The sequence below is a fragment of the Betta splendens genome, chromosome 4, assembly GCF_900634795.4.
Source record: "Betta splendens chromosome 4, fBetSpl5.4, whole genome shotgun sequence".
Taxonomy (NCBI): Eukaryota; Metazoa; Chordata; class Actinopteri; order Anabantiformes; family Osphronemidae; genus Betta; species Betta splendens.
Genome location: NC_040884.2, coordinates 27,694,026 through 27,720,871, shown reverse-complemented (window position 1 = coordinate 27,720,871; position 26,846 = coordinate 27,694,026). Strand labels below are relative to the sequence as shown.

The 26,846-nt window shown below is 48.4% G+C and overlaps 1 long non-coding RNA gene across 2 annotated transcripts; it reads left to right on the top strand.

The window, feature by feature from the left end:
- The first annotated feature begins 845 nt into the window (after positions 1-845).
- Positions 846-8,490, top strand: LOC114854626 (uncharacterized). 2 transcript variants are annotated; one of them, XR_008694342.1, is made up of 4 exons: positions 846-6,482; positions 6,654-6,717; positions 7,176-7,319; positions 8,215-8,490. It is a non-coding gene; the product is annotated as an uncharacterized LOC114854626 (long non-coding RNA). The 2 variants fall into 2 exon arrangements; XR_003785802.3 differs by lacking the exon at positions 846-6,482 and having other exon boundaries at positions 6,495-6,717.
- Positions 8,491-26,846: the final 18,356 nt, after the last annotated feature.

The following is a 26,846-nucleotide window of genomic DNA, read 5'->3' as shown; positions in this document are numbered from 1 at the left end:
TCTGTGGAAATGACATGTCTCAGACTTACATAATGCTCCCGTGTACATGTAAACGCGCAGAGCAGAAACCTTAGTGCCTCTGCCCGTGTGACAACTCGCTTCCGCTCGCGCTCTCGGCCTTTTCCGAGCCACAGGTGCTGCAGACGAGCACAAACAGCGGACGTGACAAGAGGCCGGTGGTTCGTGAGTCACCGTGGGTGAATCATTAGTCACCAAACAGTTAGAAACCAAGTACGTAACACATGAACGGGAAATTCATTTTCTCATTCAGCTGCTCGAGCTTGATAAATGGGAGCGTCGTTTGTACGGTGCCACAGCATTCAGGTGGTGCCTTTTAGTTTCGTTTTAGCTGCAGCAGGTGAGCTGACAGGAAGAGACGCTCTATCACATTACATTCATCATAGTGAATGTAATGTTAAATGCTACATGGTGGATCTCTGCCGACACACAGACTCAACATTTATTCCAGCTTCCTCCAAACAGTGAAAACCAGTGCAATGCTTCATTTTTTTCTCATCTGTGCACGGCCATTTAAAGATCTTGGGCTCGACCCCCTAAGTTCCCTTTGAAGCGTTGACTGGAACCCGTGTCCTGTTTAAGTTGTGCTGAGCCTCTTCCTGTTGCTGGAGTTTATCTAAACACTGAGGCGCAGGTGAAACCAATCTCCCCTTGTCTCATCGGGACACTTTCTCTCCTTTCTCCCATTTCACACACAGAGACAAACAAACAAACACACACACACACACACACACACACACACACACACACACACACACACACACACACACACACACACACACACACACACACACACACACACACACACACACACACACACACACCATATCTCTTTTTCAGCTTAGCTGCTCTTCACATTCCTCTGACACTTCCCTCTAAGTCCCAAGCAGTGATTTGAATTCAGATGGCAGATGAGAAAGTAGCAGAACTGTCTGATAAAAGGAGCGGGAACTATTCCCCCTTTTAACTCACTTTTCAAAACACCCGTCATGCAAAATCCACCCCCCCCATCTATTCTCCCGTGGCACTGAATGGTCGGCCGTCTCTTCCTTTCACACAGCATCCATATTTCATGGTACCAATGCAAATGCTCTTTGTAGCATGAATATTAAAGAGGGGAAACAGAAGGAAGGTCATCAAATAGTCGCGAGTGAAGCAGCTCCACTATCACCAGAGAGACGCCTCGCTCTTGTTCTCTAATATGACCACTGAACACACACACACACACACACACACACACACACACACACACACACACACACACACACACACACACACACACACACACACACACACACACACACACACACACACACACACACAGGATACATTTAGGGATCAGACCAGGATAAAAGCGACATTTATCAACGCAAAGGTCGCGTCCTTCGCCTACAAGAGCAATATTCTAGGATAAACCACTTCCAGCCACTTCCAGGTCAAACAGTGGAAACAATGCTCCTAGACTTTGTCCCCGTGTCACAGACTGTGTAATAATTCAACAAGCTGAATACAGAAAAAATGTCACCCGCTGGCGAGTGACGCACATTCATACGCGGCTGAAAAAAGAAACATTCTTCTTTCTTGCAGTCCCACTTTTCCGTCTCACTGGCGGTTTCAGCCTGAGACCACTTCTTATTATTATTATTTTCCTTTTATTCATTTCTGAAGAAAAGCGGCGCTGTTTTACACAGCTGCCTTTTTTTATGGCCGTAAATACATCTCCTGAGTCAAATGCTTTTTACTCCTTCCTGGTGTTGCTCCGCTGCCTAATTCAAGGTGGCACCTGAAACACACAAGCGCTCCCGTCTCATCCGCTTCCCCCCGACCCTTCACTCCCGACCGTAATCGGATGTGGCTTTCCATCATTTCCAGAGCCACAAACGCTTCACCTGCACACGCACGCACGCTGACGCCACACCTGGAGCTCATCTGTTTCACCGGCTCCCTCCCAGCGAGTCCGGTCCCCGCCTCCAGTCTGGACACACGGACTTCAGGAGCACTTTCATCCAAATATTGCGCTTCTTTTTTATCACTGCCAGTCCCACTCGCACAAAACGGTTGATTTCATTTTCCCAGCTCTGACAAAATAACATATGGGAATAATGAAGTATTCAGCCAGTCATTACTTTGGTGTCAAAAGGCTGGACTGTGTCGCGGGGGAACGTGCTCTGAACGAGGACACGCGTGCGTCCGTGTGCGGATCTGACAGATGCCGTACGAGGAGTAATCACTGGCCCGAATGTCATCATTCAGAGTGCGAGGGATGGATGGTGTTATTTGTACGCAATTTGTCAAAATGTCACGGTGACACCGAGCCGGGCGGTAACAAAAGACAGGGACGTTTGTACAGATAAGGCAGAATACAGAAGCACGGAGGAGCAGATGAGGGGCCTGGACGGGTCCTCGGTGCCAGACGGGTGGTCCGGGCCTCGGGGGTGGGGGGCAGGTGACGCACCCGACAGCAGCCAGCAAATGAAGACGAATGCCCAGAATCTCCCTCTGCCATAAACTCCCCCTCAGCGCAGACACCCGCGTAGCATGAAGACGCTAACGCAGACTCGCAGCGTCCGTCTGCCGCCGGCTCCGCTCCTGACGTGGTGGAGGTTTGCCTTTTAATATTTCTACCTGATGAACAAATTATTGTCTGGCGTGGGAAAGCGGAGCGGGGCCACAGATGCCTGACGGCGGGAGCATCCCACTGCCGCGGCCGAGGAGGAGAGGCCAGCGGTGGCCCCTGCCGACCCCGTATGCCAGCGGCGCATTAGCCCGATCAGCGGCAGGCGGCAGCGGGAGGCGGCTGATTAAAATATCCGCACGTGTGAGAAACAACTGCGAGCATGTGTGCAATTAAAAATGAAAGACGATGATGATGTCATTTATGATTCGGGACCATTTACATCAGGATGTCTGGAGGTCGCTGCCCTGTATCAGCACCCAGTGTTTCCTCAGGGAAATGCTCACCTGACGTGGGCAACGTTAGCGACGGTTACATAAGAGTGGAGTCAGGCTGCAGCGCGTAGAAAGAGGACCGCTGGAGCCCAGGCTGGTCTTGCTCCAATCATTTCGTAGTATTTGGAAGTGATTAAATTGGGCTTATGATGCAACAGTCCCGATGACCCGGACTTACAAGAATGTGAACAGACGGAGTCATTCATCACAGCATTAATCCTCTCATCCTTTTATTAGAGAGCCAGTCCACTCTGCTGCCGTGCAACCCCACTTCCACACATCACACATCCACTAATACGGATACGGAAACCTGAAAGAGAGCATTCGGCGCTCAGAGTCTCGATATTCGCGTTCTTTCTGGAAGAGCCCGATGGATAAAGCTTCATGGACATCTACAGCCCCCTCCTCCTCCTCCTTCTCTACTGTGGCTGCTCAGCTTCACATCGGAGGAGCTTCAGACGTGCCCTAATTCAAATCAGCTCCAACTGCTTTGAACAGTCAAATTCAGCATGTTTATTAATTTTCAGAATGAGCTGTGAAATCTTGCTGCACTAAACCCCATGAAAATAAGAAGCTAATCATGAGCCCAGTGCAGCTGCTCTCTGTGCTCTGCATTGATTTGCTACGGATAAACGCTTCTGGTTGCCTCCTTTTAATGGCTTTTGAATATCTTTGCTTTCGTGCCCTTCGCCTCCGCTGCAGCGCTCGTGCCTTTGACTCTTCCTCCCGCGGTGCGGTCTGATGTGCTCGTCTGCCCGCTGTCCCTGCTGCTCCTGTCAAAGCGGCTGCACCCGCTCTTAAGCCGACCACCAGCGGAGCAGCTCGGCCTTTGATGTGAAGCATCTCGATGGCTCTCACTCAGCCCCGAGGCTCCGCTTTACAGCTCCAGCGCAGACCTGGACCACGTGCGTGTGAATGAAATACTGCAGAGATAACGATATCACTGCAGCTTATGAGACATTTACCTGCAGGACCGCAATGAAGCTGCTCTTAATGCTGCCAATCAATTGAATTTTGTCGACTTTCTTCTTGAACGGCTACAATAAAAACTAATGTGGTTCAAGCCACATTGGACAACTCTGATTGTAATCTGTGCCATTCCGTCTGCAGTGTCAGGCTTTTGTTTTCCTGCAACAATGTGTCCTCCTCTTCCTGCACAGTACACGGCGTTGTGTTACCAGTCACACTGCGGTTTTCATAACAGCTCTGAGAAAAGCTTAGCAGAAACAGGGTCAGAGTCAGATAAAGAATACACCGTAAGTATCTGAATCTGAAGTTATTATGATGAGACCGAGGAGAGCTGCCGCGTAAACGTAAGAAGGCCTTGATGTGGCCACGCGAGAGAAAGACGACCCGGGTGACGGCGAGGAGAATAGACGGAGAGTGAGGGCTTTAAAGCTCAATGAGCAGAGGAAGGAGGAAGGAGACAGTGGGAAAGACAGACCATCACTGTTGGATGTGAGTAAAATGAGAAGCCAGCTCACACTTGGAGCTGTGCCTCTCTCTCCCCCCTGTGATCTTTCTAACGCCCCTCTGCTCGTCATCCCTTCCCCTCTGGTCCCTTCTCCCTCCCTCCCTCCATCGACCTCCCTCGTGGCTGCCCTATGACGCTGAGCAGACGTTTGGGTTAGCTCCACCGAGAGGATGGAGGAGGGGGGGGGGTCTGGACATAAATAGAAAGTGGCCTATCGCTAACCCACGGTGCTGAACATGGTGAGCAGCGATTAATGCATGGACGAGCGGGGATCAACCGCATGAATGCTGCATTAACGCAGTGTGTGTGCGTGGGACGCCAACGCCTGCAAGGTTTTAAGACAAGAGTCTGAATCTGAGGCCATCTTCATGCCTGCAACAGCAATTGTGACAAATGAGGACCGTGCTTAACGTTTTCACTCGGGTGTTTTTACCCTGTGTTGAACTGGACTTTGAAAAGGTCTATTAATCTGAGAGGGAGAGTAAATGTGCGCACCCCATTGAGTTGGCTCCTAACCCTGTGGTAGAGATGCCGGACCAGGCCGCGCTACATGCTAATTGCGGCGCGCATCGACTGAGGCCTATTTTTAAACTGAAATGGTTACATAATTAAAAGCGGATCTATAAGTCAATTGAAGGTGAACGGAGAGCGGTATAAACACGTCAACGGCCCCCCGGGGAGCTGCTACGCACACGTACGTTGTCCCATCACTGTGAACACGCTTCCCCTCTGCTCCGCACTCACGTGTCGCAAACACAGGGACGAATGGAGGGTGGCTCTAATTTGCGTTTCTAAATATTCAACGCCCGCTTGACGCATGGCAACCTGGTCAGAAACAGTGAAGTGGCCTCAGCCCAGTGAATGGGAAGAGGGAGGGAATCATTCACAGACTGAATTAATTCCAATTGTCTTGTGTCATTTCCATTACATGAGAAAATCATTTGTGTGCAGTCATTATGCTAAATTATTCAAATGGAAACAATGAGCAACAGCAGCGCGTCCTGTTCGGGTTTCGACCCTTTGGACAAGAAACGTGGAGTGCAGAGAACGAGGATGCTCACGTAGTCACGTACAGTAAAGGTAAAGGCGTCTGCATTGGAGTGCAGGGTGTCACTGCACTGCATCTAGTGTGTTGCTTCCAGATGTCGCCTTTGAGGGAAAACAACAGATCTGGCACCCGGGTTCTTGTTTTGGTGAAGCTCTGCTGAACACACGAACGAGGGCTTTGATCGTGTCAGAGAATCGTCTCCCAACGCGAAGGAGTCCAGAACGCCGGTGTTCCGCTGTGGGAGCCGTCACCGCGCGGCCGCAGCGGCGCACAGTGTTTAGCCCTAATGAGCCTCTGACTTCGAGGCACATCAATGAGGCGCCTCATTCATAATAAAGAGCCTCAGTCCCGCGGGCAGCGGCTAAATGAACTGGGACTGAAAGCAGGCAAACAGTTTAGCCCGTTCCCTGGGCTCAGAGAGCGATAATTAAACGTGCGGCTAAAACCCAGAGAGGAGGATGGAGGCGCACGCGAACGGCCACACTATGAGTCAAGTGATGAAAATAATAACATAGCTGTTTATATGCTAGCCAGAAATGACGGTGATGTGGACGTTGCAGCATCCAGGTGAGGATTCAGGATTTAAACCAGCAGAAATGATATTCAGCAAAGTAAACGAAGCTCCAAGGCATTTTAAAAACACAGACCTTTCACTGTGCAGAACTCAAAATAAACTGTTTTGTTGCTCGCTGCCTCCAAATCCTATGAGAAATTATCAATGAATCATCTCTGCGCTGGGCTCAGAGCGCGCGGGAGGATTAGCGGTGTTTATTATCATTATCCTAATAGTCTCAATCCAAATGAAATGAATTCCAGGAAGCTTCGGTCGTGGGCACGCGGCACCGACGCGTCGGTCACAAACGGGCCCGAGTGACGAACGAGGCCCCTGCAGGTCGGCGCCGACGCTGATGGATCAGCCTCCGAGGCCGACGCGTGACGGGCGGAGGCGAGGCAGAACAGTCGGTGTGGAGTCCTCTCTCCGTCTCTGCACTGGTGAGTGTGGACCACAACTAAAACGTAGTAAGTTATGAAACGCAAAACTTTCCATATCAGATGATTTTTGTTCTCGTTTGATTCTCACCCACCTGAGGTCTTTGCTGCAGTGACTAAGCTACGCTGACTCACTAATTGACCACTTTGTGTTGGGGGAAATTGCTCCATTAGCAGAAAATGGCAGCTCCGCCTCTGGTACAGGCGTCCAAAAGATCCGTTTCTGGGAACCTTTGCGGTGAGTGAGTGAGTGTTGGATGTGAGTGTTGGAAGTTTAACGCGAGTTCCAATATATATTCTGCTGTTAACGAGTACTTTCATTCAGTGACCGAATCGAAGTGGACTCACAGGCAAAATAATCAAGCAACCAAACAGCATTCAGCACAAAACACCAACAGTAACCTAGCACTCAAGAAAATAAAGCCTGTGCAAAGCATTCAACACATGTTCTTTATTTGGGGTTGTTTTACTGCCCGGGGCCTCGTCGGCCCCCTGGGGAACAGGACAAATATTGCCTCAGCCCCAAATCAGAGCCCATGCAGCAGCTACACCCTCACGATCGCTAGCTTATAGGTTAGAAATGATTTAGCTCAGTCCAGAACATTACATGCACAAACAGCAATAACACATGTAATACATTTAGAGTTTGACAACAAGATGTGCTACTGCTCCTCTATCGTGAACTTCCTCCGACAGAGAGCTCTGGAAGTCTTCGAAGATGCCGGAGCGACTATGAACCGAGGCTGCAGGTCCGGTTTGCAGGTGGAACACGGAGGTCTGGGTCTGAAACACACGGGCCCCGAAGAACTGGAGGAGACGCTCCTGAAATCCAGATGTGCTGTGAGTCGGCGTCTTTTATTCCATGCAGTCATAACATGTGCACGTGTGAGTCCCTCGCACTCGCTCTGCTCGGCTGCACCAGCGATTTGTTATCTTATAATTATCTTGACATTTAAGCTAAAGCACAAAAGGTCTCTCTCGGCCTCGGCGCAATAAATAAATGTATTACCGTAATGGCTGGATGAGGCTGCCTCCGTGCTGTTCTCCCCATCGCTCCTCCTCGCCCTCCGCACAAACACAAGGACACTGTACCTTCACAGGGGGAGGATCAAATAAATATAGACCTATACAAAGAGAAACACACAATTACATGGAGGTCTCAGTGGCCACTTAGGCCAGAAATAGCCTGGACTGGGCATCAGTGGGAGATTTATGGGACCTGGGGGCTTCACCTTCCTCTGGGCTGGGAGGAGGTGAGTCCCAGTCGAAGGGATCACGTGTGCCCGGGCCCAAAGAACGGAAGGAACCAGCAACCTCTCAGTCTTACCAAAGGCTGTTTATTGAAATAATCCCACAAAACAAGATCCTGAAAAACGAGGCCATGAGATAGAAAGTCACGTTATGCCGCGTTACGTAGTGGAATTGAATTTAATCTGTTTATCTGCTCCGTGACCAGCCCTCAGCTACATGGAGCTGCTCACATGGCAGCGGGGCCGGGAGCAGTGTGCCGAGCTTTATTTTGATAAAACAAAGTGTGTGCTACTTTGCTATCTCTTTAAAGTAAACTTTTGTCCTGGCCCTCTGATGCCACGCTATGAATAATTCTATTTCTATTTATTCGTCTGGCTTTTATCTCAGCGAGACATTCGAATCACCCTGGGCTCCTGTCCCCGAGCGAGTGTGTTTTTATCTGCCTGTTGTTCTTACTTTCCCTGCATTTTCTTCCTCTCTCCAGTGGCCTCTAATCTCCCTCATCAGTGTTCGTGCTCTCTTTCCTCCTCCCAGCCACACGCCTGAGCTCCGCCGGCAGCGGCGGGTGATTCGGGGCCTTCGCTCCCTCTCCTCCCTCCCTCCCTCCGTCGCGCGTCACCCTCTGACGTCGTCACGTAGCGTTCGGAGCGAGTCCTCGGAGGCCGGACGTTTGAAGCATTGATTGAAGTGGCTCCGTCCCCCGAGCGCCATTATGTAACAGAGATGTAAAATCCACAAAGTCACTGAGACGGGAGATAGAGAGGGGGGGGGAGGGAAAAGCGAAACCGTGAAGGAGCGGAGAAAGATGGACAGAGGAGAATGGGATTGGAGGCAGCGTGAGGAAAGACGCTAAACGGAGGGAGGGAAGTGGAACGACAGGCGATCGCTGAAGCTGTGGCTCCAAAGTCAGGAAGTGGAGGAAACCTGGACAACTGCATATGAGTCTCACAGCGCTTTGTGATGATGCAGTCCAGAGCACATTTAGTTTTGTGTCCTCAGGCTTTTGCATGGATCTGTGTGACATGCGGCATGACTGTCTGCCTGATTCTGGGTTCCGAGTTTGGTGAAGTTTTCTCTAGATTCTTTTCTGTTGACTTAAACTTTAAAACCAAACTTATTTAAGCATATTGAAAAGTAAACATATTCAAACCAACTAACTTTAACCATCTAAATATTATAATTGTTTTATTATTTTTCCCCCAAAGCAATTGATAATTTTTAATCTGTATGCTTTTAGACAATGCTGATGAAAGGTGTCCACACACACACACACACACACACACACACACACACACACACACACACACACACACACACACACACACACACACACACACACACACACGCACACACAGGAAGGATGGTCCTTGTTACACAAGGTCTTCATTTGACACGCAGGACTCCCCTCTATGATGTACGACCCCTCTTCAAAGGTGTCAGAGATTAACGTCGCTGCGAGGACAGACTCAATATGTGACCTTTGACACCAGTCAGGCCCCTTAACACCGTGTGCTTCAGGACGAGCATATTACGTGTGTGAGCACGTGAGAGGGAGGGGAGGCTGTGATGCTTTATTTATTTTATTTCACACTCTATTTCACTTTAAATCCCTTACATGCAGCTTCTTTCTACCAGAGCTCTCTCTCTCTCTCTCTCTCTCTCTCTCTCTCTTCTCGCTCTCTCTTTCTCTCTCACACACACACACACACACACACACACACACACACACACACACACACACACACACACACAGACACACACACACACACACACACACAGACACACACACATTTTTTGCTTGTTTTTGAAAACATCCACCTAAACAGCAGGATATAAAATCACAGAGTTTTCACTGCTGGGAACAATTGCTTTTTTTCCACTAATGAATCATCCGCCCACTACTGAAAAATGTTTTGTGTCTCAGAAGTTTGGTTGTTTTTCCTGTCAGGTTGTTACTGGAAATGTTTTGCTTCTCCATCAGGGCACTCAGTGTCTGTGCCTGTGAGTAAAACATCACGGTCTCAGTATTTCCTGAAGTCAAACTGTTGATATTACATTTTTTTGTCTTTAAATGCGTCACCCCACCATGACACCAGACCTTATCATGACCATCCTGGGCCCAGGTTGCCTGAGGGACTCAGACAGGAGCCAATGAAGTTTTATCAGCATCACTGTTTGTGATCATCTGTTCCCTTCACCAACACCAACCCTACATTTCCTATTGTCAGCTGGTTACAGTGGAAGGATTCAGCTGATAAGGTCACAGGATACAGTGTCTCCGCTATTGTTCCAACATGTGTTTACAAAACAAGAGCCTGTCATTATGACAAAGCAGATGGACATTAGCGAAGGGCGTCTCCACATCCACCACAGCTTAAATGCGTAGCATTTTGAGCTTTGATGTCCTCTGATTACATTTTATATGTGAACTCATCTTTCCAGAGGAGGAGAAATGTTTCTGCTTATCTCTTCATTTCCCCAAAACATGAAAACCTCACTAAAAGTAATTATGGTTTGCTCGAACACCTGTGTAACGGCTGCATGACAGGAAGCCACTGATGACATTTTCTTAAATTGCTCTGTAATCTGACTCATCTACCTTCTTGGTCGACGGTGTGACTTGTATTTCTGGAAGCGGAACAAAAAGGACTGTTTCTATATAAAGGGCTTTCAGAGCAGACGCTCGTCTAATTTTGGAAATAGCAGCCTTTCTGATGGAAGATGGACTGCTCTCAGTTCCTCTAGCAAACGGTGAAAGTAAAGTTGCGTCCGTGGAACCCTATGATACTGGAGCTACTGGTAAATGAGCTTGTGAGCAGCTGATTTCTACTGTAGGTACAGCTGCAAAACCGTACATTAGAATCGCATTACACAGAATTCTGTTTTCAGAAAATTGTAAACTAGAAGGTAATTGTTGTATGACGCCGTACGTTCACCATTTATCTCCAGGGACTGAGCTGCTTTAAACCACCACTGCTGATCTCACTGATAGGATGCGAGGCAGACACAGTTCTCATCCATCACAGGACACTTATGTAACATCCCGCCTCCCGTATGTATGCTGAGCAGGTCGTCTGTGCACCTTTTACTGGAAGGGGAGGAAAGGTGTCAGGGGTCTGACGCAGAGAGTCAGGACTCACTTTGAAGATGAAGAGAAGCGATATCCACTCATACATGAGGCTGTGCTGCAGCGTAGCTCCGCGGGAGCACAAGGCCATTAGCTGAATACTTAGCACACACATTCATAGACGCAGTTGAGTATTAATAGGTTCGCCTGGATGCTGGTTGCTAGGCAATGTCCACCTAGTTTCCCCACGTCATCTTCCCCAAACAAACCCGACTTGAATATTTAGACACACGTCCATATAAACACGTCTATCTGGGGTCATCTGGCTGACTTTGTATGGGGCCCACTCAGCTGACCTCGCGGCCCACGGGTTACCATCCATCACAGTCCAGCATGCACAGGGTGAGTGTTTGTGACGGACACCGCAGACACAGTCAGCTGTGGGCAGCCTCGGAGGTGGGGTCGGGGTCGGAGGTCACACCTGTTCCCACAGTAGCAGAGGGGGCTTGTCTCTGCTCACTGTCACCTCATCCAGGCCGGCGTGGGGTTTGAACCGCTATGAGTTATGGAGGCAGAGTAATCCATGTCTCCGTGAATGGAACAAAGCTCTGTGACCACACATTTCCGAGACTGACTCCAATTAGAAAATGGCTAATGTGATGCTGCGGCAGCTCCGCGGGCTCTCGTGAATTAGCGAAGTCATCCAAAGTGCAGAGAGTATTTTTAGTATGAGGACGGCACTGTTTGAGTTTCTGACACAATTCACTCTAATAAGTAATTGTAATGATTAAATGGCTAATTAGTTCAGTAATTGACTGTTCAATCTCCCCAAACTGCCCCGAGCTTCACTGTACAGCAGAAAAGATGGTTTCGCTTTGTCAAAACTTGAGGCTGCAGTTTGTCTGGTGCAGGTCTGCGTTACACCGTGCAGGAACAAAGGCATGACAGGGTCGGATTCAGCCGCAGCACGTGGAAAACTAAATACTATAGAGGAGGATCAGCTGATGTTGACGGGGGAGACAAGAAACACACTTATGATGGAGAGTCTGAAAGGCTGAACTCTTCCTCCGATCCTCATCATCGCATCTTAACAGGTTTCATGTGCTGTTTAGAATTACGTGATCGTAACTGTTGTGTGAATTACTCATGGTTACATACTGTACAGTAAGTTTAAGGATAGAGTACAAGTACAATTTAGTACTTTTAAACGGCTCAGGCTATGTTCAAACCAAACTTTATATCAGAAAGTCCTCAATGCAGCATGAAAACAAAGCCCTTGAAATCAAACATCAGCTCCATCTGGGCCCTGAGCTGCGCTCTGTGCAGATGCTGTCATAAACACAGCTGTGAAACGCTGCAACTGAGGGACTTACGGCACTCAACTGTAGCTTCCACTGTAGCTCTGCAGCACAGTTGAGACGGTGGCTGCTGGAAATAGTAGAAACGCCTCATCACTGTACGCAGCGGAGACGGGACAGAGTTGGAGCTGAACTAACTAAGTTTTCCCACATTAAACGTTGCACTTGTTTAATGTAATGAGCCGTCAAACGTCTTTGTGTAACATGAGAGTGAGCGTGAAATCCTGCTTCGCATTATCAGACTGTGTTGCCCGAGTCTCCTTGTTTGCAAGAAATTGGGTTTTTAATGGCATTTGGTGAATTCCTTTTCACCGCTGAATCCCCGTTTCTGCGTTTCTTGCTAACAGCAACAGTAAAGGGAGTCGAGTGGAGACGTATGAGGTCGGTGGACAGGCCCTGACTTCCTGTGGTTGAGCTTTTCCTTCATTCTGGCCTCCCGCTCTCTACACATCTGTGGAGCCTCGGTGCGGCCGAGGGAGGAGGATCTATCATTCCCATCAGTCGAGCGAACTCCAGAAGTGTTATTACTTTGAGCCGAGCCATTAAGCTTTTACCCCGGAGCGATCGATGGCAGATGCTGGAGGGGCTGTTTATCTTTTGTCTTCTTATCAGAGCGGCGAGGAGAGGCGGGGGCATCGAGAACAGGGAGGACAGAGGCGGCGAGGGGAGAGATACAAGGAAAAAAACAAAAAAAAAAAACAGAGGCAGACAGAGGAAGGAATCAAACCGAAGCGAGGCCGCGACACAACGTCGCTGCAGGTTTTACTCAGGATTCAGCTCACGGGCTTCGTGCCAGGCTCCGTGGGAGGAGTGTTCACTCCCCTCTCTCCCCTTTGCTTTCGCTCCTGCTCTTTAATTAATGCTCTTATTTGTCTTGTCTGACTCTCAGACTCTTTCTATTCTCTTTTCGTCCCTTCCCTTTTTTCATTCAGCACTAACCTCAAATTTAAAAATCCAAGCCATTAAAAAAAAATTACAGACGTGAGGAATATTGTTTTCTCAAATCACATAATTCCCAAACACCAACACTTGATCAAGGTTAATTATTCATTACGTATATTGTAATGTGAGTTGATGAATGTAATATATGCATGGTTGAGGTGCAGTCGGCCTGAGGTTACCTCACCTTTCTATTGAAAGAGTCCATTGATCGGCGGCAGATTTAGGCCAGAGTTTCTCCATGACCACTCGCCCTCATCACGCAATTATAACATTACCATAAGAAAGGTTTACACAACTAATCAAGCAAATTATTTCTGCGTTGGGCTTTCCTCGACTGTGTGACTCAGCCACTCTGCGTTTTACGCTCCGGACGCCATCGCGCCGCTGGGCGCCGCCGCCGTTGAATCACCTGAGCGCGCCTGTGATCAGACACCCGCCTGCACAGCTGCCGCCCGTTTGCTCACGAGCCCGAGGACGCGCGGAGGAGCAGTTAGCGCTGGGCGGCCGGCGAGCTGCTCGCTTTCATGGGCCTCACCTGTTGCAGGATCCCGTGTCTGAGTCAGATGTTGTGCAGCTGGATCGTTATAGCGCAGTGAAGCATATCACACATGCAGGGCAACTGATTATAGGGCTTCTTCTGATGTAAACAAATATAAATATAAGACACAACAAACAAAATCAAATAGTTGAAGAGCATAACGAGTATGAGACTGAATCACGTCATTAATTATGTATTAGATGACGGTCTACCAGTCACCTTCATGGGCTCGTATACCTATTATAAAGCAATTTAAGTTTTATCATCATGAATCTTAGGATAACTCCTTAATGCCACAGGATCGCTGATGATTAACATCTGATCTCAATCGCCACGGGCGTGCGAGCAGCCCTGACCTCTCTCACCGAGTCTGCAGTGAAGTTAACTTTCAGAGAGCGGAAGAATTTCCCGCAGCACCCGAAGGCCTCGCTGGGCTGGACGCGAGAGCCGCTCTGCTGCCCTCACCAGCCACCGCGCAGGTGAATCCCGTTTTCTGTCTCCAGTTTTGAAAGGGAAGCGCTGATGCAACGTCACGCAAGGGCACTTTTGACACTGCAACACAAATGCAACACTTTTGTAAAGAGGAAAGTTAAAGGTAATAACTAGCAGAGAATATTATGATGATCAAAATGAATCCTACTTTCATGTTAGTTCATATGAAACTTGGACTAGCAGCTGTTCAAAGTCTGAAGGTCTCATTAACGCCCAGGTTTCTCCACCCCTTGTACATGAGGTAATGGTGGTGCAGAGGTCTGTGGGCTCATCATATGTTATAGTTATGGTCCGCCCCAGTCTTCACAGCATTGCTAAGCTGCTCACACACAGCTGGGCTCTAAGTGCCAGCTGAAATCCCCGTCAGATGACCCGGGTTCACGCAGCCTGAGCGCTGACGCTCTCCTGCCGGCTGTCCACCCGTCACTTTCCACGACCCTTAGCACTTATCATCAGCGTGGTTGATGCGGGTTTACACACATGGAAGCCCGTAAACACCCCGAGCGCACGCAGATGGTCTCCTAGAGGAACACACACGCACGCACACACACACACGCACGCACATACACACACACACACACGCACGCACACACACGCACACATGCGCACACACGCACACAAACACACACGCTCAGGTTCGATCTCGTTGGGATTCATGTCGAAAGACGCTCTTTGATTTCGCCGGTGTTTGCTGAGCCGTTCGACCCCCGACGCTCATTTTCACGGTATTAAATGGCTCCCTGACTTAATCATTCGGAATGTGTAGGTGAATACATTGAAGCGCTTAGCGTTACTGCGGGGTTGAGCTCGGCCGTCCCAAAATAGGAGTCCTGCATTCGCAGCGTCTCCCTGTGAAAAGGATCCAGATTGTCTCTGATCCGTCGTCCCTGCTCGCTCACTTGCTCATTACGCTCTGCAGCATGGTGGAGTGTGTGTGTGTGTGTGTGTGTGTGTGTGTGTGTGTGTGTGTGCGTGTGTGTGTGTGTGTGTGTGTATGTGTGTGTGTGTGTGTGTGCGTGTGTGTGTGATTTGTGCTTTCATCAAGTTTTTAATTATTTACTTCCACAGTCAGCAGCCGCCTAATTGCTACAATCCACAGAAATGAGAGTTACATAAAATCTATACAGGTTTGGGCGTTCGGAGAGCCTGCTCGAGTGTTAGACGTGTTTCAATACGCTGTCATAACTGTCGACACCGCAGTCACAGAGCGTTATACAAGGTCAGGACAGGAAACACTGTGTGCAAGGTGTCACCCGAAGCAGCGGAACGTTTCCAAAGTGAAGTTGTCAAGCATCACATACTGTATCTGAAACAGTACCTCCTGTAGTAATACAGTAGAAGAAGGAGCTGCATGTATGTTGTTTGCATTCATAGCATTTGCTAAGGCTAAAGCTTAACTCTATGGCCCTGAAGCATGGCTGCTGCTGTAGGTGCAGCAGATCATGGAGCCAGTCTTCTCTGATCACACACAGTGCCATACAGTCACACACTTTCTGACGAAGGCGACGTTTGTTTCTGTTGAACCGAAGCAACGCACATTATGCTCAGCTTAGTTTACAAAATCAGTTTTCTCTTGATTCTTTGTGAATTTGCTTTCTGTGCACAACGCGTTTCAGGCAAAGTGTGGGCTTGAAACAAATCTTTTCTGGGCAGAAGATAAGTTTTAGAGTTACGACGCGAGTGTCCGGTGGCTCACACACACACACACACACACACACACACACACACACACACACACACACACACACACACACACACACATACACTGCTCAGACTAAGCAGGTTAGTCCTGCCTGTAGGGGCGCTGGGCTTTAGATAAGAATGCCAGTAATCTCAGCTCTTCTTATCACGCTGCTACAATAACATGACCTTAATCCTCCGCTGTAGTAAATGCAATTTTTAAAACCGATCTTTGTGCTGCAGCCTATCTGTGCGCCATTGCTGGCTCTTATCACGGCACATCTGCCCTTTGAGTGCCGTTGCTTTTGGCCTTTTCTGCGACACAGTCCGGACTGTGGACAGCGCGTCGGCCCCGGGCTCCGCCGTCGACTCCTTTTTCCCTTTTTGACATATGAAAACAGTTTGAAGCTTTGCTCTTCAGCTGAACCTCACACTTCCCTCCTACATTCAGAGATTTCTGGCAGCAAGTTAAACCCTCAGAGTTGAGCCACTCTACATTTGAAAGGTGCCCTGTCGTGTGGTCAGTTATAGGTTCTTCTCTATAAGGGCTTGAAAACAGCTCCATCCAAGTGCGCTACTGTAGCTCCCTCCCCCTCTCCTCCCTCCCTCGTTCCTCTCACATGTGTTCTTCAAAGTGCGTCACAGATTCGCCTGTTTATTCCCAGCCTTCCTCCGGGCGTCTCTCCTCCTGAGCATCACTCTCATTAGCCACAGCGACTCTGATGACCCGTCAACTCCGCCACATGCGCCCCGACACGTACGGCAGGCTACTGTTGACGACGTGAGGCCCCTGGTGCTTGTGTGGGGAGAAGCTGCTCTCACGATAAACATCTGCTCACATCTGCAGCCGGACACACCGCGAGCGTGCTTTAATTCAGCCCTCACATCCTGCGAGGGTCCTATCACGGCTGAATGCATTAATTACTCATACACCGCTATCGATCCGCCGCCTCGCCCTGCTCATCGCCTTCACCCGACCGCACGTCAAACCTAATTGCAATTGTTAACCTTAAAGCTGCTCTCATAAATAAAATTGACAACGCGTCAGCTTCGATTAACTCGGGTAATAGAACGTGCTTGCGTAATTTCCTCCGTAGCTCAGCACACCTTCCACATGGCCGGGCTCTGCGACTGTGCGTGGACAGGGCCACGCGCTTAATGATTAATAATTTGGGCTTTTCATGTTCCGCTGAGGCAGCAGAGCGACTGGCATCTTGTGACCCGCAGCTCTGAGCGTCTGAATATAGCAGCGAGTCGACTTGGGATTCTGCATTGCGTAATAAGGTCCAGGGTGTAATCACTCGCAGCGTTTAATCATTTATGAACTAATGTTACACAACTGGCAGGAGGAGCTCATGTGATGTATTAATATTTCTGTCTTTCTTGTGCTTGAGGAGGTTGTGTGAGTATTTACAGCAGTTTTTTCCCTCTGACGACTGACTCACAAGCGTCTGTTGCTCCAGTGAGAAAGAAGAGGATGGCGCTCTGTGCTCTGCAGATTCCCACATCCTCAATCTTGGCTTATAATTTAATACAACAACACGGTTCGATATGTAGATCACTTATAGTCTAACTTAGGCGGAACTCATTTAAGTCAATAGAGGGAAAGAAGAACATCAGTTAGTGGAATAATCTGTAATGAAAGTCCACGGTTTCACTCTGGGCTCCAACAAGCAGCAGCGATATTGAAGCTTTTAGGTAGAAAAGACTTGATATTAAAAAATGCAAAACCAGAAAGGAAGCCCTCGGGGTCCCGGAGACACACACGAGCAGCCATCTTACTCATAGTCCTGGTGGGAGCTGACAGAGCAGTAGGACGCTCTGATGATGTACAGCACATGACAAAGAGACACAAAGACTGAGCAGCAACGTGAAATATGGGAGTCTGACGAGCGGGCCAGAAGTTCCTGCTGCAGCTCCATAAGGACCCAGAGCTGCTGGAATGTGTTTGATGAGGAAAAGTGTCGTATGAACAAAAGCTCATGTTTTATAGACGCAGTAAAGACGTTAATAACGGGGACTTAAAGACTTCAATAGAGAACGCCAGCATCATTAAAAGTGCTTTTACAGGGCCTTAGTCTATACAGTAGGTCTGCTTTTCATTCCTCACAGCTATTATAATGTGCTGGGCGATCATTTATGTTTTTGTCATTTTAAACAACCTATATTCTGATAAACCAAGCTTGAAATGAACCACTGATGTGGTGGTAATACTTATTTATTTCCCCAAGGCAGAACTTGAATTTCTTCCTGTTGGCATCAGGTAACTGACAAAAACCATAAAGGCAGCAGACTGATGTGTACAATACAACGTGACAATGTGAATTGACCAAAAAAATGACTTTTATTTACTTTTTAAAATATGTGAAGACCTTTTCCAGCCCTAGTGAAAGTGAGGTTGTCCTTCCAGCCTCAATGCAGCACTTCTAAACCAATCACCCAGGAATAGCTGAAATTCTCGGACTGATTAGAGGAGCCCGGCTCGAACGCGTCGATGGTGGATCTCTGCAGCCGCGGCCGACGGGTCTGAGCAGCGCCGGGCGTCGGCAGCAGCTTTCAACACCAAGGTAAACATATTTCAACTAACAAAAGAGGAGAGAATAAAGTTGCTCGCTGTATTTTTTCATGTTTCTCAAGGTTACAGGCGAGAGACGGGAGGCTGTTGCTACGGTAACACTCTCAAGGTTAGACTGCGAGGTTGGAAGTGCCTGCAGACAAAGGGGCTGGAGTCTCTCAGGTAATCTACAGTAAGTGCACAGTAGTGAAGAATGAAGGAACATGAATTTGGCCAAAGAGAAATTCAATCTTACACAGTAACAGTCTGTTACTCTGCTCTTCCCGATGGACAGACATCTTCAGCTGCACAGAGCATCAGCCCACACTCAGTGGTGGCTCTGTGCTCCTCTCTGTCCCGTGGCCTGAAGGCAGGCTGAGGTTGTGACGATGCGGAGGGTGTTGCATCGTGCCAACAAGGGACCAGACTCTGACGTTCACATCGCACAGCCGCGAATCACTTCACACAAACTCCAGTAGTAGAAGTGGAGCGCAGATTTTCTTTAGAGCGGAGCGTAGCACACGTGCAGGCTTACCGCACCGGGGGGCACAGAGCCACTGATCATAAACAACCGCGGTGAGTTCATGATCAGCCGAGCCTTCTGTTACTGGAATCACACCTCAGAGATCGCTTGCATTAACGAGCAGCCGCCGCAGGAAGCTGCAGCATCAACGCCAGCGCGGCTCCCTCTGGTCTCAGCTGTGGCCGCGCTCCAGATGATGTAACAGCCCCATGGAAATGCCAGCAAGGGAGAGGGCCGAGCATCAAGCCTAGGATGCGTCATCCCCAAAACAAACCTTAAATATTAATTCACCCATGCCACTTGCGTAAGCGGCGGTGGGGGGGGGGGGACACGCGCTGTGACGATCAGCTGGAAAACATAAATAACATCCTTCATCGGGAGTCTGGATCGGACGATGCGACACCATGCAGAGCTACCGTCAGTGCATTTCGAGAACAAGGTGAGGTGGAGCACAAATCACAGGAAGCGATTCGTCTCACTGTACCTCAGACAGAGAAGGTTACCCAGAATATGTCTCAAATATTTACACAGGGCGAGCGCAGACATTCAATCTCTCTCTGCCGCGGGCTTCCTCTCGTCCTGCGACGCAACAGTTACATCCTTCCTCAGGTGAGACTGGGGAAGCACTCTAAACTGTTTTATTAGCCGCATCGGGGGAACCTAAATATTTGTACGAGGGGACGAGCAAGAGGCCGATGCACGGTTTGAGACAGAAACCTGCAGAGGGATGAAATTCACAGTGGCGACATTTTCCATCCTTCCTTGTAGCTGCTGTTCACATCCTCTGAGAACCGCACTCATGCTTCCCAGAGGATGTGTTTTAATGACTTTGGTCAACAGTCGTAACACAGATTTAAATCTCTCAGCCACAAGGGAGGTTGTTGCTCGATTGCTGCAGACGACGTGGACGTATTTGCTTGTTCAATAAATTGGTTTATTGCAATGAATTAATGAATCTTAAGTTTATGGTTAAGTCTTGATGTTGGAGTCTTAAAGCATGAATATAGAAGCTCAGAAGCCAGTTTCCCAGGAATGACTTCTAAAGCTTTAGATCATTTGTAAGTAATCATTGCATTAATACAAAATAAAGAACGCTGTTGTATTAATTTGAGCCCTTTTCCACATGCTGTACATACAGTAGGTCACATATTTGCCTTGATCAGAGCAGACGTTTCAGTGGAGCAACTTTTATGCACATTTTGATTTATTTCATTCATAAAAACAGATGGATGGAAACTTCCAGTGGTGCCAGCAGTTTCCTCCTGATGCTGAGGAAAAGGAGATGTGTTCAATTACAGCCCGCTGCCAGAAAAAGCCTGTGGAAACGCACTGCAAAGCCCTGATCCGTGGGAAGACGAGACACTGAGACAATGGCCGCCTCCTTCCTTGCACGTGTTAAGCACCTCTGTGGTAATCTTGTTTAATCAGCCAATGATTATTTTATCATCGCTACTTAACATGCTCCCTCCCACACAGCGCGCGGGAAGGAAATTGGAGGGCTAAAGATAACAGCGGCCCGCGTTCACCGGTTCAGCTCTGGTTATGCATCCACTGCCATCTGCACCTCAGGGATAATTTGATTTGCCCTAACATGGCAAATTACCGCGCTACAGCCTGTCCATTTGATTTGCTAATTCGATCCAGCGTCACTTAACACCCAGAGCCCGGCTCTGACGGGGCCCAGGAGCTCTTACGCCTCACGCGGCCGCAGCCGTGTGTCGTCCTGAGCCGCTGCGCGGGGCGCTGGGGAGCGGAGGCGGCCTCTGAACTGCACCAACGCTGACATGTGAGGGAGCCGCTGGCACAAGCACATGCCTGACTTCATGTATGCTGGATCTGAGCTCATAACAACCTGGCGCCCCACCCTCCGTGGTACAGTACAGTACTGTATCTGAAATGTGATTACTTCAAATCCAACATGATGAAAAGCTTTGCATATAGCATTAGACCCCACTATAATTCATTCTTTTGTCCCGGAGGTCACCAGGAAGTTAATAAAGATAACTTTTCAATTATGTTTCCTGATTAGACTAGACATGTTCTTATAATGATTGCTGACCTTGTTTATCCCACCAGAAATCATACTTTATGAATTAATATGTTAATGCACAGTAAAGAGCGTGTGTCGTGTTTAATTCTTTACCGGCTTTAAGCAAGTAATCTAAAATGAAGCTCCTTGTAAACGTTTGCCAGTAACACGGCCCATTCCTTTCGTCCCAGTTTTTTCATTCTGCCTTTTTTGTTGATTTTTTTTTTAAACCCAGAGCTCAGCCCTCTGTGCTTTTCCAGTAGACTAATATTTGTCTTTCCACCTCCTCCCTCTCCCTGAACATCTGGATCTAAGCTCTGCAGCAACACAAACTTCCTTGGCGAGCCCTCGTATCGTTTGATGACTGCGTACATGACTGTCAATAGTTTACCGTGACCGTAAACATTTTGGTCTTGCCACCAACGCACGATCGCTCAGCTGACTCGGGACTTTTGTCAATTACAACATTTATCATGGGGGATGTAGCACTCTGCCTTCACTGCAGCAGAGAGTGGTTCTTTTGCTGAAATTAGATATGCAAGTGGCTTAAATGTGACGTGCTTGACATATTGACCAGTGAATCCATTGGGCTCCATAGGACGTGTGGCATTGCTGTTGTAGGTTTAACCCTTTGATTCTTGCAGGGAGCTGTCGCATCCGTGACCCCGGGGAATAGTATGGTTGCTCTAAGCTCTGGGGAGGAAATGGAAAACACACCTAAGTGCTTCTCTGTAGCATCTCTTTCTGGGCATAATGCCTCTATTGCCAAGGTAGTGATAAGAAAAATGAAGAGGCAGAAGAGGAATGAGCCGGGTGTGAACGTGCTTCTACTTTCAATCTCGGTGCATGGAGGCTCACGGGTACCTGTGCGAATGCCTGCACCACTGTGCACATTTTTACATGTCACCGATTCAAACAGCTCAAAGTTTGGTCCAATTCCCTCCGTGTGATGGAAGTCATTACAGCCCTGGCTCGCCGCTCTGATTGAAGTCTCTTAGTCACAATGGGCTGGTGTGACTCCTGACGCGGGGTCAGTGGGAACCGGCTCAGTAATCAGGTGAGATTCATGTGTTCAATCATTCGTGTTCCAGCTACACTCTGCAGGCTGGGAGACTGGGAGTTTTGTGAGCTCCCTATATGATTCCTGTCAATCACAACCACACATACAGTTTACTGCACACACACACATATGTGCCTTTTTTTCTTGTGCCTGCATCAGTTTATTCCCCAGGTGTGGCTGATGATGGATGGATGGATGGATGGATGGATGGATGGATGGATGGATGGATGGATGGATGGATGGATGGATGGATGGATGGATGGATGGATGGATGGATGGATGGACGGATGGATCTACAATTACCCATTTCAGCACAAATTATGTGAGTTTTTTTCATAGTTGAAAAGCATATTTCCGGATGGAAGTTGGAAGATGGGAGTTATTTATAAAATCTGTGGACTAACACTAAATGATAAAGTTTCAGGCTGATGAGTTGCCCTCGTACTGACACTGGGGTAAAAGCTTAGAATTCTGTTAAGAAGAAGGGACTTTGACAGCGTGACTAAAAGATTCAAATGATGTTGAGTAAATAACATTTTAGGGCAACAAGGAAAGGTTGAACCAATTTTTAATACTGTAGAATGCGAGGGACACACAATGTGCCTGTGTGTCTCTGTAGATGGCAGTGTCGCACAGATTTCCAGTAGCTCAGTACAAACACTCAAGATGATTTGATTTCTGTTCTTGCTCATGTCATTTTAGACATATAACATGTAAATAAGGCTGAAATACAGGAGCATTTGTGCATCTGTGTATATTTTGGAAGATGACTGATGAAAATTGCAGATTCCTTCTCATCGGCTGTCCGGAAACAAGACAGCTCTTTGAGCGTGAATAAACCGAGTCCTGCATTCATTTGCATTCATGTTTCCAGTAAATCTATTCCTCTGTACTGCACAGACAGAGGCATCACTGTGAAGAAGGAGCTCAAGAATGGCCACAAGCAGCGGGAAGGGTGCAGGAAAGAGATGAAACAGAGAAAGAAAGCGCAGATTTGGACAGAATTGGCAGCGGAAATAGTAAATTTAGCAGATATGGTATTGATAAGCGAGAGGAGCTCGTCTGGGAGGAATGCTGCCGGGAAGAGCTTTGACACACTTCGCAGTGCAGTGAAGGGAGAGGGGGAAAGAGAGGAATGGGTTTCTGTTGAAAGAAGGAGACGGATGTGACCCAGCGGTTAGTCACGTCCCCTGTGGGGTCCTGAGGGCCCCGCGGCGTCTCCCGCTCGCCGTCCTTCTCTCTCCTCCTGTCAGAACTCCGGCTCTCTTGTCCTCTGCTCTCCTTCAACATCTGGAGTCTGTTTAGCGTCGCGAACGCCAGAGCCCCTGCCATGACACCTCCCCTGAAAATGCAAAGGCTCGGGGCTTTTCAGAGGGTACGAGCGGTTAACGTGTGAGACGGTGGCGTTTTCCATCACTGAATCCTCCTCTTCTCAGTGGCGTCGCTCCAGATTCATCTTCATTTACATTATTAGTCATTACTGATCACACAGTACCTGCGAACCAGGGCCTCTCTGTTCTAACCCTGTTTAACTAAACCTAGGACATTTCCACCGGAGGAAAATTTGCCCCTTTAGTGGAAACCCCTTCTAGTAAGTTATGCATCGTTGCCAGTCGCTTTGATAATCTCTGTTCAATTAGCTGAGTTCCCAGAGTTTGCAGATGCTGCTGTTCCCCGTCGCTCCTGCCGTTTTCTTGACTGCGTTTTAAATGAGTCACGTTTAATTGAATGCTGTTGCAGCCACAGTTCATTTGCAGAAACACGAGCGTGCGTGCGTGTGTGTTTCCTGTGTTTACACGAAGTCGTCACACTCTGCCCATGTCCAACAGATTAGAGGTTCGCAAACACCTCTGTGAAAGTGTTTAACACCAGAGCCACAGCGACGGATTTTCACGCTGATTGCTGAGTCGGCAGACGAGGACGTCGTTCATTCATCTGCTGTTGTCAGCGAGATGACCCCTGTGTCCATGCACAGGACTGCCCCCTGTAAAGCGGTTCATGGGAAACAAAAACGAGGCCTAGGTGTGTGTGTGTGTGTGTGTGTGTGTGTGTGTGTGGGTGTGTACGGGGGGTTCTGGTCAACAGCTCAAAACTGGGGCGCTGTGAAAACAGAGGGATGGGGGAGGTGATGCTGCATGGATCATAGCTTTTAGCTGTAGCGCTGACAACTGTAAAATGTATTATTGAGTTCATATGGGGCATGCGTGTGCCATGTGTGTTTGTTTGTGTGTCTGTGTGTTATTGTACAAGTTGAGATGTGTGTGGTTCCAGCTTATTCGGTGGAAAGCAGTTTGTGTCTATGTACAGTGCACGTGCGTGTGCGTGTACGAGCCTCGTCCTGGCTGTGGGGGGCCACATGGAGGAGGGGGGGGGTCCCCGGCAAAAGGCCTTTAACTGTAAAACATTTCAGAGGGTGTCCGTCACGAACTTAATGACTTCAGCAGAAGGAGCCTGGATTTTGGCTTTTCCCCACCGCCGACACCAACGGCCGTAAAACACTGCATGTTTGGAATGCAGAACATGGAAGTGGTGGATTAGAACAGCCCCGAAAAGATCACAGACCGACCAGAAACACGACGACTTCCACGGAGAGGCGTCCTGAGCTGCGTCACTGTAGCAAAGCGAGCGCTGAATTAATACGCCATCAAAGTAATGAACACACGGAGCCAGAGGGTGATTCATAGACTGGTACAAATGACAGTGTTTACAGGAGGTCGTACCAACAGACCAGTCCTCCTGACCTTTGACCTCTAACCTGTAGAGGCTAAAGAAAGGATTAGTTTACAACAAAGAACAAGCCGTCGACTGGGTATCAGTGACGCCTCATGAGAAAGCGGCAAAAAGCTCTGAGAGGAAAATAAATACTGGGGTTAAACTGAAGGAGAGAAACAAAAGAACAAAGCTTTGGGCAATTGTGTTTGTACTGTATGAATTAGGAGGCAGAGGCCGAAAATGACCCGTTCTGCTGTCAAAAGCCACAGCATGTGTCTAATACAGTCCCTCATGTCTTCCAGAGTTGGGACACAGAGTTGACCCCCCATGTGGAGGCCTTTTCCATGAACACACGCATGAATTGAGCTGGAAGGCCCTGGGGGACATGTTATATTCACCAGTTGAATACCTGCGAGGAACCGCTGCCCGGCTCGTTGTACCTCAGCTGATTAGCTTGATCCGGTGGGTTCGTTTAACCAGAAGCTCATTAGAATTCTTAGAAACCCTCTAAGGGGAAAGATGACACATCCAGTTCAATTTCCTAGGACAGACAGAAAATCGGGGGAAGGAGCCATTATGGAGGTGACACGGGCCAGACAGCGGGTCAGCCTGACCACAGATATGACACCGATTACTCCGAGAGCCACAAAGGCCATTGTCATTGGTAGCTGCTCCTTATCACACGTAATAGGTCAGCTCCCCGGGAGCTGCCGCGCGAGCATGGCCCTGTACCATCGCCATGGAAACCAGACAGTCGCGAGGGGAGATTAGACATGATGCACTGTCACGTCTGAAATGGATACAATGGTGGTAAGAGAGCGAAGTCTCACTGGAGGGAGGAGAGAAGACGAGCGCGTCAGGGCCTTTTAATGCTAGTCTTACAGAATTAAAGAAATGTGACGGGTTTAACTCCAGGGTTCACCAATATTGAAAGATTGAAAGGATCATTTATGACGGACTGAAAAAGCTTCAACCAAACAAGACCTCATACAGAGTCCCAGAATAAACATGGGCTGATTGTGAGTGAGGTTGCGAAAGCAAAATCACTGGCGCTGCTTTGTGTTGTGCATGAAAAGCGCTGTTACAGAACTGGACCTGCTTTTAATTCTTGGCCACATTTTAAATGGCATCCAGAAGGACTGATTAGCTCTGACAGGCTGGAGTAGGAGGCTTATGAAGCCCGTGGCGTCATTAAGCTGTTAACACCGAGATGGTCACTTGTAGGCGGGTTGAGAGGATCTCCAACGACAAACCGTGACAGCTCACGCTCCGCTTCGCTTGTCTCCGCTGTAACGTGAGTAAAGTCGATCTGCAGTCCACCGTTCCCGGTTCATTCAAACATTCATGGTTTCTCACCAAAAAGCACAAAACAGGAGAAATAGTGCTGGCAAAGAATCAAGAATCTCTTTTTCAAATCATAACTTTAACCAAACATATAATAGATAAACACTACTGTGGATGCGGCATGTTGACATGAGGCTCTGCGCTCCGCCTGCACTTCCCCGTGGCGCTGATAGAGGGCAGTGTTCGTCTGTTAGTGCAGCGCTGCTCTCGGAGCAGAGGTGAGCTTTGTGTAAATAAACAGACCTTATTGAAACGGACCACGGTCAAGGCATGACTCCCCTTCGTCTGCGCCGTCTCCAGCTCAGTGCCGCTGGAGCATCCATCGCATTTCTACAGTGTTTTGTTTTTCCTGAGAATCATCACTTAGCGTAATTACGGCCCTTCTACTTTTGTCTCATGTGAAGAGACGCTGAGAGCGTCTTAGGAATAGTCTCGAGTGCATCTGTCTCTGTGGAGCGGTTAAGAGCGCTGTGGTTTATTGTGAGCAGCCTCAATTACCCCGAGTGTGTGTTCGCCTTCTCTGTTTGAGCTCCAGCTCATTGAGAACAATGCTGCTAAACTCTGGACTTTTATGTGGAGCTGACGTGGAAATAACAAAGGGAGAAATGATTGCTGCACTTCAAATGTGGGCCTGCTGAGGCTGTCACTGTTGACATGTCTCAGCTCTGGAGCTGGATGAGCTGTGGCTTTGGTTTGATGAAACCGCCGCGCTCTTATTTATGTTGGGCCTTTCTTCAAACGGTATCACTGATCAGTGACATAATGTTTATCAGAACTTTGACACTGTTTGTTATTTCTTTTATGAGCTGAAACTGCT